The 9,777-nt window shown below is 45.1% G+C and overlaps 1 pseudogene; it reads left to right on the top strand.

Moving 5' to 3' along the window:
• The first annotated feature begins 362 nt into the window (after positions 1–362).
• Positions 363–7,817, top strand: LOC115187819 (interferon-related developmental regulator 2-like; annotated as a pseudogene).
• Positions 7,818–9,777: the final 1,960 nt, after the last annotated feature.

Raw genomic sequence — 9,777 nt, 5'->3', positions numbered from 1 at the left:
GTTTCTAATTTGGGTATCAAGCTGAAAAGGTTTAAGGGTGTAAGGAGGTGATATGGTCTCTAACTCGCCTCTCAAAGCACTTCATAGTAACAGACCTGAGTGGTGCGGGGCGATAGTCATTTAGTTCAGGTTTCCCTTCGCTTTCTTGGGCGCAAGAACAACACGAACAGCATTTCCAGTTTAGCTACGTGGATGTGCTCGTGTCAGCACCGTGGGCAGAATAGACCCTGCTCTCTATAAGGAGCGGTTCCTGGGATATCATTACTGACGGACACCAACAGCTAAGGCCACAGACAGAGACAAGGTTCACTTCGAGCTCACTCTTCTTCTCTCCCCCCCCCCTCCCTCTGGTCCCTCTGTCCTGCTCTCACTTCCTCTCCTCTCTGTCCTCAATTCCTTCTCTCGTTCTCGTAGGCGGGAGGAATGGGGTAAAGGGCGAGTCAGGTGCCAGTGATGATGAGCTGGCGTCTGACGTGCTCAGTCACTACAGCAGCGCCAGCGAGAGCGCTTCAGTCGTGGACGAGGCCACTGGTGGGTGCGCACACACACACACACACACACACCACACACACACACACACACACACACACACAACACACACACACACACACACACACACACAGCATCATCATTATCTTGTCCACCACAGGGGGAGGTGGTGAACCAGTAGATGAACAGACTGCCAGGAGGAGACAGAGGACAAGCTGAAACAATGCATAGATAACCTGATGGACAAAAGGTGCGTCTCACAGGATTTCAAATGTTTTTATGAAAGGACTTATTGTACACATTCTAACTGCACAAAAAAGGAAAGCCACCGATGTTGCTAGTACTTTCCTAAATGGACATTAGGAACATGGGGTGTCTTCAGAAGTATTCAAACCTCTTGACTTTTTCCACGTTTTGTCGTTAAAGCCTGAATTCGAAAATTGATTTAATTTACATTGTTTGCCATTGGCCTACACACAATAATATCCCGTAATGTCAAAGTGGAATTATGTTTACACAATGCAAATAGTCTGGGTAACCATTTGGTTACCTGTTCAGGAGTCTTATGGCTTGGGGGTAAAAACTGTTGAGAAGCCTTTTTGTCCTAGACTGGCACTCCGGTACCGCTTGCCATGCGGTAGTAGAGAGACCAGTCTGACTGTATAGCCATTCACTACAAAGATACAGGTGTTCTTCCTAACTCAGTTGCCGGAGAGGAAGGAAACCTCTCAGGGATTTCACCATGAGGCCAATGGTGACTTTAAAACAGTTAATGGCTATGATAGGAGAAAACTGAGGATGGATCAAGAACATTGTAGTTACTCCACAATACTAACCTAATTGACAGAGTGAAAGAAGGAAGCCTGTACAGAATAAAATATTACAAAACATGCATCCTGTTTGCAATAAGACACTAAAGTCAAACTGCAAAAATGTAGCACGGAAAATTGACTTTGTCCTGCACATAAAGCATTATGTTTGGGGCAAAACACAACACAACACATCAGCATGGTGGTGGCTGCATGGTGTTATGGGTATGGAGCTAGGCACAGGCAAAATTTCTAGAGGAAAACTGGTTTGTTGCTTTCCAACAGACACCAGGAGTCAAATTCACCCTTCCACAGGACAGTAACCTAAGGACACAAGGCCAAATGTACACTGGAGTGCTTACCAAGACAACATTGAATGTTTTTGAGTGGCCTAGTTACAGTTTGGACTTAAATCTGCTTGAAAATCGATGGCAAGACTTGAAAATGGCGGTCTAGCATGATCAACAAACAACTTGAGAGCTTAAAGAATTTTAAGCTAATGTGCAAATATTGTACAATCCAAGTGTGCAAAGCTCTTAGACTTACCCAGAAAGACACAGCTATAATCACTGCCAAGGTGATTCTAACATGTATTGACTGCATACTAATCTAATCAAGATATATTAGTGTTTTATTTTTCATGATATGTAGATTTTATTTGATTTTGCACATTTTCCATTGAGAGAGTATTTTGTGTAGATCGTTGACAAAAAACAAATGACAAGTCCACTCTAATCCCACTCTGTAAAAACTCAAGTGGTGCGAATACTTCAACAACGGTGTAAGAGTTGTCCTCTCGTAACGACAGCGTTAGGCAGAGCTGTGTAGAGACGTACTGACGTGGCCCTTCCTCCGTCCCTCTCAGTGCAAAGACGCGCCTGGCAGCCCTAGATTCTCTGGGAGGGGCCTTTTCCTCCAAGCTGCTCTATGACTTCCTGATAGAGAGACGCCTCACAGTCAGCGACTGCTTGGAGAGGAGCCTGCGCAAGGGTGAGACGCCACAGCACTGTGTGTGGGTTGGGGTCTATGAATTACGGTGGTAAATGTAGTCAAACGTACATCACTTTAGGTGGCGCTGGCCTGAGTCAAAACTTGAAAAGATGATTAGGACTTAGACTATTACTCTACCGTACCTTTATTTGGCTTGAATGTAACTATTTCTATCCAGAATGGACCCTTTCATCGAGTCTGAATTTAGGCTCTACGAATTCAGTTGATCTTCTGATTGACCAAGTCCGCGATAGCCTGACTTCTCTTGTCGAGCTTGTAAAAGGGATCTTACCCCTCCACCTTTTCCATCCCTCTACTCTGTTTCTGTCCCTTCTCTCCTTTCTTCTCTCTCAGGTGGTGGAGAGGAGCAGGCTGCAGCGGCCACAGTGTGCGCCCAGCTGTGCGTGCAGCTCGGCGGGGGGGACGAGGGTGAGGAGGGTTTCAAGATCCTCCGGCCCGTCCTCAGCGCCATCATGATTGACGGCTGTGCCAGTGTGTCCGCCCGCCAGAGCGTGAGTGTCACCATTGGCCTTCGTCACACTCCTGTTGTCGACGGCAGTTTTTCCACTAAGAGTGCATTCTTGTAAGTCGCCGTTTTTTAAGTTGTTCATCCCTCTTGCAGTGTGCCCGAGCGCTGGGTATGTGCTGCTACGTTTCTGCTGCGGAAGACGGAGAGGTGAGGTTCTCTAGAAATCCTTTTCATTCTATTTCTCTGTAGCTGGAAAAGAGAAAATCAGTATTGAAAATAGTATGGAAAATCAAGATCCAGAAATTGAATCTGAATGTATGGTTAACTCTTTCTCTCTCGCTTTTTGTCTCTGTCATTATTTTTTCCATTTTCCCTCTGTGGCAGGACTTGGTGAAATCCATGAGTCACCTGGAGAGTGTATTCACCATGTCGTACCCCAACCGCGAGGGCACCCTGCCCACCCCCAATGCCGGTGCCCCAGGGCTCCACAGCGCCGCCCTGCATTTCTGGGCCCTGCTCGTCACCCTCTGCCCCGCCTCCCGCCTTAATGTGCTGCTGGACCTGTGAGTGACACACACAGACACACAGGGGCTGGTCTTAAATGACACCCCCGTTCCCCATTTAGTGCCGTAGTCCTGTACTGCATATTTGACTAAAGAAGTGTACTGTATGGCCACTACATGGGGAATAGGGTGCTATATGAGACACAACCGGGATCTGAATATATAACCTGCCACGTTGCTCAGCTCACGTCCTGGTCTCCTCTTGTGCTCAGACATCTACCCAAGCTACAGGCCTGCCTGGAGAGCAGCGACGTGAACTACAGGATAGCTGTGGGGGAGACCATAGCCTTGCTTGTTGAACTGGGAAGAGATATAGACAGGGTATGTTTTGCCTAATGAACAACCAGGGGCTGTATGTATCAAGCATATGAGTAGGAGTGCTGATTTAGGATCCGTTTGCCTTCTAGACCACAATGAATATGATTACATGGACATGGGGGGGACCTGATCCGAGATCAGCACCGACGTTCTCAGACACTTTGTAAATACAGGCCCTGGTTGTACTCGCTCGGCAGCTCAAACACGATATGGAGGCAATGCAGAGCCCATGGAGAGGAAGTGGGGGAAATATCCCTGCTGATCCTTGTTTTTCTATGTAGGAATTTGAGTTTGAAGACAGCGACACGCTGTGTGAGTGCCTGAAGGGCCTGGCCACCGACGGGAACAAGCACCGTGCCAAGAACGACAGGAGGAAACAGCGCACCATATTCAGAGAGGTGCTACATTACATAGAGGTGAGGAACCACGATTCACCCTGAACATTAACCGGTGCAAGGTTCTAACGTTGCTCGAGGGTTTTTAAATGACACCAGACCAGTCACTGTAACTGGAGACCGTTGGTCAGTCACTGAGAGAAATATGGAATGTTGATTTTGATTGACTTTTTTGCCCGATGTCGTGCAGAACGAGGACTTCTCCGAGGAGAAGATCCGCTTTGGTGTGGAGGGCATCTACATCGACAGCTGGATGCGCAGGAGGGTCTACGACGCCTTCAAGAGGTGCTGGAGTCTGGAGTGAGACACCATCTTCAGGTTTGAACAAACATCTAGGTCTATAACTGTGTTGGTAGGATATAGTTGATATCTATGCTATAAAGAGACTATCTCTGCAACCAGCATGTTCTAATCAATCTTTCTGGAAGGTTTGTGATGCTTGCTGCCTCTTAATTATCCGTTGGAAATGGCTAGTTTTTAAATGGTGTGCCTGGTCTTGTCTCTCTAGTATAACCCGCTGCTGAGGGACATATTTGGCCTGGGACCCCCCCTGATACTGGACTCGTCTGTCAAATCCAGCAAGATCTCTCGTTTCGAGAAGGTGACCCCCATGGCCTATGACTGTCTCCAAACACACCTCCCACCGGCACATAACCCCTCGTCATGAAACCACGACCACTGACAAATACCCACTTAACCTGTTCAACAACCATATGGTGCATTTCATGTGAGATCTCCACTGTCTAATTATACTGAACAAAAATATCAACTTAGCATGCAACAATTTCAAACATTTTACTGAGTTACAGTTCATATAAGGAAAATCAATCAATTAAAATCATTTCATTAGGCTCTAATCTATGGATTTCGCATGACTGGGCAGGGGTGCAGCCAAGTGGGTGGGCCTTGGAGGGCATAGGCCCACCCTTTGGGGAGCCAGGCTTAGCCAATCAGAATGAGTTTTTCCCCACAAAATAACTTTATTACAGACAGAAATACTCCTTAGCAGCCCCTCATTGACGATCCACTACATGAAGACGCCCTGGGCTGGCGTGGTTACACGTGCTCTGCAGTTGTGAGGCCGGTCGGACGTACTGCTAAATTCTCTAAAACAGTTTGCGTCCCACCTAGTCAACAGCCAGTGGAATCGCGTGGCGCGAAATACAAATACCTCAAAAATGCTATAACTTCAATTTCTCAAACATATGACTATTTTACACCATTTTAAAGACAAGACTCTCGTTAATCTAACCACATTGTCCGATTTCAAAAAGGCTTTACAGCGAAAGCAAAACATTAGATTATGTCAGGAGAGTACCCTGCCAAAATAATCACACAGCCATTTTCAAAGCAAGCATATATGTCACAAAAACCAAAACCACAGCTAAATGCAGCACTAACCTTTGATCTTCATTAGATGACACTCCTAGGACATTATGTTATACAATACATTCATGTTTTGTTCAATCAAGTTCATATTTATATCAAAAAACAGCTTTTTACATTAGCATGTGATGTTCAGAACTAGCATACCCATCGCAAACTTCCAGTGAATTTACTAAATTACTCACGATTAAAGTTCACAAAATACATAATTATTTTAAGAATTATAGATACAGAACTCCTTTATGCAATCGCGGTGTCAGATTTTAAAATAGCTTTTCGGCGAAAGCACATTTTGCAATATCCTGAGTACATAGCCCGGCCATCACGGCTAGCTAATTTGACACCCACCAAGTTTGGCCCTCACCAAACTCAGATTTACTATAAGAAAAATTGGATTACCTTTGCTGTTCTTCGTCAGAATGCACTCCCAGGACTTCTACTTCAACAAGTGTTGTTTTTGTTCCAAATAATCCATAGTTATATTCAAATAGCTCCGTTTTGTTCGTGCGTTCAGGTCAGTATCCGAAGGGTGATGCGCGAGCACATTTCGTGACAAAAAAAAAGCAAAATATTCCATTACCGTACTTAGAAGCATGTCAAACGCTGTTTAAAATCAATGTTTATGCTATTTTTCTCGTAAAATAGCGATAATATTCCAACCGGGTGACGTTGTATTCATTCAAAGGCTGAAAGAAAAAAATTGAGAATTCTCATGAACCCGCTTCTCAGTCTCACTGTTCCCAGCCTGACCACTCACAAACAGAGCTGCTGTACTTCGCCCAGAGACTGCAGACACCCCATTACACTTTCTGGTGCCTTCTGAGAGCCAATGGAAGCCTTAGAAAATGTCTCGTTACAGCAGAGATGCTGTATTTTTGATAGAGATGCCACAGAAGGAGAACAATTGTCAGACAGGGCACTTCCTGTATGGAATCTTCTCAGGTTTTGGCCTGCCATATGAGTTCTGTTATACTCACAGACACCATTCAAACAGTTTTAGAAACTTTAGAGTTTTCTATCCAAATCTACTAATTATATGCATATTCTCGTTTCTGGGCAAGAGTAGTAACCAGTTTAAATCGGGTACGTTTTTTATCCGGCCGTGCAAATACTGCCCCCTAGCCCCAACAGGTTAAAGTGGCCTTTTATTGTCCCTAGCACAAGGTGCACCTGCGTAATGATCATGCTGTTTAATCAGTTTCTTTATATGCCACACCGGTCAGGTAGAAAGATTATTTCTGCAAAGGAGAAGGGCTCACTAACAGGGATGTAAAAAAATAATAATAAATTGCACAGAATTTGAGAGAAATAAGCTTTTTGTGCAAATGGAAATGTCTGGGATTTTTTATTTCAGCTCATGAAACATGGGACCAACATTTTACATGTTGCGTTTATTTTTGTTCAGTGTAAATGCATGTCGGTTAAACAAAATGTACTGGTCCGTTTTGATTTAGCAGTACCATGAAATGTTATGAGTTTGCCTAGTCTTCACAAGACTGCCCTCCATATTGTCATTCTTTATTTTGAAGGGTGTAAGTCTAACCTGTTGATTTATTTTCCTCTCACAGCATCTGTTCAACTCAGCGGCATTCAAAGCCAGGACTAAACTAAGGAACAAAGTGAGGGACAAGAGAGCAGATGTGATGTGAGGAATTGATGGAACGTGCCGTAGCCATATAGGACGAAGACCGAGGAGAAGAAGACTAGGGTGTATTCATTGAAGCAAAAGGTCTGGAATGTTGGAGACCAATGTACTAAACAGAGCTGACATGATTTCCTATTCAAAATGGCAGACAATCCTATCTGTTTTACACAGTACATTTCTATAGTGAACCTTCTGTGACGTTGCACCCTCCTGTACAGCCCCCTGGCCCAAATTGTCATCCTGCTCCGTGCCCGTCGTCTCACAGGACCCAGTGGCTGCTGCCAAACCAGGGACTTTGCAGACAATGCAAACGTGTGTTTTTATTTTATTTAACACCACAATAAAACTGACCTATGAGATGCCTGAAAATAAAACAAAAAGGTAGTTTATTGTACCTTTTTTTAAATTAATATTTTGGAAGATCATCTAAACCATTTTTGGTAATGTATTTTACTTTCTAATTTATTGAAAGTGGGAGAACAGCATGTTTTTTAAATTAAGTTATTTTTAGACTTCAAATATGGGAAAAGGACTAAGAGAATGAAGGTGTCATTTTTCATGTATATTTTTATGCAGGTTGGTTGTGCATAATAATGCATATGTGAATATACAAATGCATATGTATGTATTCAAGGAGTGCATTGAACAATGGAGATGTATTTTGACAAGCAATGCTATGTAATAACCCAAAGGGTTAGGCATATTAATTGATTATGGATAAATGAAATGTAATAAACACTCACACCAAGGCTGTATCTGTTCATTATTTTCCTTAAGTGGGTTTAAAAAACATATTTGAATGTTGACATTGTAATGCAGATACCAAAGGCAATGCATGAGAAGGTACCAATTAAACTCAGCAAAAAAAGAAACGTCCTCTCACTGTCAACTGCGTTTATTTTCAGCGAACTTAACATGTGTAATATTTGTATGAACACAAGATTCAGCAATTGAGACAAACTCAACAAGTTCCACAAATGTGACTTAACAGATTGAATGTGACCCTGAACAAAGGGGGGGTCAAAAGTAACAGTATCTGGTGTGGCCACCAGCTGTATTAAGTACTGCAGTGCATCTTCTCATGGACTTTGCCAGTTCTTGCTGTGAGATGTTACCCCACTCTTCCACCAAGGCACCTGCAAGTTCCCAGACATTTCTAGGGGGGGGGGGGGGGTGGCTCTCGCCCTCACCCTCTGATCCAACAGGTCCCAGACAGGCTCAATGGGATTGAGATCCGGGCTCTTCGCTGGCCATGGCAGAACACTGACATTCCTGTCTTGCAGGAAATCACGCACAGAACGAGCAGTATGGCTGGTGGCATTGTCATGATGGAGGGTCATGTCAGGATGAGCCTGCAAGGAAGGGTACCACATGAGGGAGGAGGTCTTCCCTGTAACGCACAGCGTTGAGATTGCCTGCAATGACGACAAGCTCAGTCCGATGATGCTGTGACACACCGACCCAGACCATGATGGACCCTCCACCTCCAAATTGATCCCGCTCCAGAGTACAGGCCTTGGTGTAGCGCTCATTCCTTCGAAGATAAACGCGAATCCGACCATCACCCCTGGTGAGACAAAACCGCGACTCGTGTGAGAGCACTTTTTGCCAGTCCTGTCTGGTCTAGCAACAGTGGGTTTGTGCCCATAGGCGACGTTGTTGCCGGTGATGTCTGGTGAGGACCTGCCTTACAACAGGCCTACAATCAAATTCAAATCAAATGTATTTATATAGCCCTTCGTACATCAGCTGATATCTCAAAGTGCTGTACAGAAACCCAGCCTAAAACCCCAAACAGCAAGCAATGCATGTGAAAGAAGCACGGTGGCTAGGAAAAACTCCCTAGGAAAAACTCCCTAGAAAGGCCAAAACCTAGGAAGAAACCTAGAGAGGAACCAGGCTATGAGGGGTGGCCATTCCTCTTCTGGCTGTGCCAGGTGGATATTATAACAGAACATGGTCAAGATGTTAAAATGTTCATAAATGACCAGCATGGTCAAATAATAATAATCATAGTAGTTGTCGAGGGTGCAACAAGCACGTCCGGTGAACAGGTCAGGGTTCCATAGCCGCAGGCAGAACAGTTGAAACTGGAGCAGCAGCACGGCCAGGTGGACTGGGGACAGCAAGGAGTCATCATGCCAGGTAGTCCTGAGGCATGGTCTAGGGCTCAGGTCCTCCAAGAGAAAGAAAGAAAGAGAGAAAGAGAGAATTAGAGAGAGCATATTTAAATTCACACAGGACACCGGATAAGACAAGAGAAATACTCCAGATGTAACAGACTGACCCTAGCCCCCCGACACATAAACTACTGCAGCATAAATACTGGAGGTTGAGACAGGAGGGATCAGAAGACACTGTGGCCCCATCCGATGATACCCCCGGACAGGGCCAAACAGGAAGGATATAACCCCGCCCACTAGCCCTCAGTCCAGCCTCTCAGCCTATTGTGGACGGTCTGAGCACTGATGGAGGGATTGTGCATTCCTGGTGTAACTCAGGCTGTTGTTGCCATCCTGTACCTGTCCCGCAGGTGTGATGTTCGGATGTACCGATCCTGTGCAGGTATTGTTACACGTGGTCTTCCACTGCGAGGACGATCAGCCGTCCGTCCGGTCTCCCTGTAAGCGCTGTCTTAGGCGTCTCACAGTACGGACATTGCAATTTATTGCCCTGGCCACATCTGCAGTCCTCAGGCCTCCTTGCAGCATGC

Source organism: Salmo trutta, unplaced genomic scaffold (assembly GCF_901001165.1).
Source record: "Salmo trutta unplaced genomic scaffold, fSalTru1.1, whole genome shotgun sequence".
NCBI lineage: Eukaryota > Metazoa > Chordata > Actinopteri > Salmoniformes > Salmonidae > Salmo > Salmo trutta.
This window is presented reverse-complemented; position numbering and strand designations above follow the sequence as displayed.